Source organism: Petaurus breviceps, unplaced genomic scaffold (assembly GCF_028583685.1).
Source record: "Petaurus breviceps papuanus isolate PSGF00001 unplaced genomic scaffold, PetGlider_PUasm1.0 90418, whole genome shotgun sequence".
NCBI lineage: Eukaryota > Metazoa > Chordata > Mammalia > Diprotodontia > Petauridae > Petaurus > Petaurus breviceps.
In genome coordinates, this window is record NW_027187246.1 from 1409490 (window position 1) to 1411964 (window position 2475).

Here is a 2475-nt window from a genome sequence, read left to right on the forward strand (position 1 = left end):
CTTCCTTCCTTCCTTCCTTCCTTCCTTCCTTCCTTCCTTCCTTCCTTTCTTTCTTTCTTTCTTTCTTTCTTTCTTTCTTTCTTCCTTACTTCCTTCCTTTCTCTCTTTCTCTCTCTTTCTTTTTTTCCAAGAGTTTTCAACAGAAGAATTGGAAACAATAACCATAGGAAATTATCCTCCAAATCACTAATAATAAGCAAAATGCAAATCAAAACAATCCTGAGGTTTTAAGTCACATTCAATGAATTGCTGAAGATGACAAAAGATGGAAATCATCATTATTGGAGGAGTTGTAGAAAGATAGGAACTCTATTGCATTTTTGGTAGAGCTGTGATTACTATAATTATTTTGGAAAGCAATTTAGAATTTATTTAAATATAATTTTTTTGAATGTTTATAGCCTTTGTCCAAGAAATTCTACTATCAGACATATGTTCTTGGAAGAATATTTACAAAAACAAAGTCTCCATGTATATTCGATATTTATAACACTTTTTTTGTGGAAGCAAAGAATTGAAAACAAAGTAGATGCCCATTTATTACATGAAAATCTAATAAGATATTACTGTGCTATAAAAAGACAAATATGATGAACATAAAGAATAGGCTTACTTGAAGTGATGCAAAATGAAGTAAGCAGAGCCAAAAATATATACAATGATCACAACAATGTAAATGGAAAGAACACCCACAATATAATTGAAGATGAATGTTGCAAAATTATAAGGAACAAACCAAGCCCCAGAGAAGCAATATGAGGAGACGCTTTCCCTCACGTCTTCATTGCTTTGCAGAAGTAGGGGGAACATATTCCACAAATGTGGAATAGTATAAATAATTTCATTTTTTCAGTGTATTGGTTGAATTTGCTGATTTTTTTCTTCTTCCTTATTTTTTTTTGCTAAAAACAAAATCCAAAACTTGGTTGTATGGGATAGCTCTCTAGGAAGGGGGAAGAGGAGGAGGAATATAGGGGGAATATTAGGCAATATAAAAAGCAGAAGATTAACAAAACTTTATTTGCTAAAGAAATGCATAGATATATTCTTCTCCCTTGTTAAGCATAACACAATAAAGGGACCTGAGCTTTGATGATCTCTAGAGCATGCAATTATAATAAAAACTCAAATTCATAGCTTATTAAAATTGACAAAGTATGCTATGAATAATTCAATTAAATCCAGTAAGCATTTATTAAGTACCTGTTATATTCAAGGCACCGTGCTAGGTGCTCATAATAAAATTACACAAAGGGAAAACCATCCCTGTCCTCAAGAAGCTTGTATTCTACCAAGAGATATCTATAACATGAAAATAAGATATAACAGCAAATGTATTAACTAGGAGCATCAGGAAAGGTTTTTCATTTCAATGCTACCTGAGGAGAATCCTTAAGGAATTTAAGATTCAAAAAGGTAGAGGTGAAGAGAGAATACATTCCAGGCATGTGAGACAGTCTATGGAAAGGCTTGGAAACAGGAGAGACAACTAAAAGGTTAAGGAACAATTAAGCTAATTGAGTTGAAGTATAGTTTGAAGTGTTAGATGAAATAGGAAATAACATTTATGAGAAATGGTCACATATCCTTTGCTAAATCAACAATGAGAGGGAATCCACTTTGCAAAGGCAGCTCATTCCACTTTGGGACAGCTTTCATTTTTAGGTAATTTTGTCTGGCATCAAGCCTAGATTTACTTCTTTGAGATTTCCCATCCTTACATCAGATTCTGCCTTCTTGAGACCAAAAAAAAATCTGAGCTCTCTTCTGTGTGGCAGTTATTGAATTCTTAGAGTGTTGCCCAACTCTATTCCCTGATCTCTTCTTCTGGAAAGAAGATGTCTTCTCCCTAATTCTTTCATTGATCTTCACATGACATGAACTCGAGACATTTCTCCTGTCTTATTCTCCTCTGAACAATTTCCAGTTATCAATGTCCACTCAACTGTGGAACTCAGAACTTTAAATAATGCCCCAGATGAGGTCTACCCAGAGCTTAAGAATAAAGGAAACTTGATCTCATTATTCCCAGAAACTCTGACTCTCTTAATTTCACTTGAGTTCGACTTTTCAACCTAACCCAGAATGGAAGACAAAAAAAAAATAATAAAACAACCTTGTGCAGTTGGAATAGTAGGATTTCTTCTCCTTCAGCAAACATCTCATCTGAAGAACAGATGACTGGTCCCACTTAAATCACTACAGTCCTGCAACCAGAAAGGCAGTGTGATACAGTGGGTAGAAAGCTAGATTCAAAGTCAGGAAAAAAATTGGCTTCAAGCCCCACCTGAAACACATTCCGGTTGTTTGAGCCTAGGCACATAATTTAAACTCAATGTTTTAGCTAACTAGGACTATAAATCCCAGAGATGATACTGACTTGCATTAGTCTAGGGAGTTTCTTTCTCTAAGAGTTCCCTATACCATTAAAATCGTAGGTCCAATATGTACCCTTAAGCCAATCATCTGGAAAAT

The 2475-nt window shown here is 34.5% G+C and overlaps 1 pseudogene; it reads right to left on the reverse strand.

Moving 5' to 3' along the window:
* LOC138177487 (small ribosomal subunit protein eS25 pseudogene) overlaps positions 1-2104 on the reverse strand; it is a 168191-nt pseudogene extending 166087 nt beyond the window's left edge.
* Between the last annotated feature and the right edge of the window lie 371 nt (positions 2105-2475).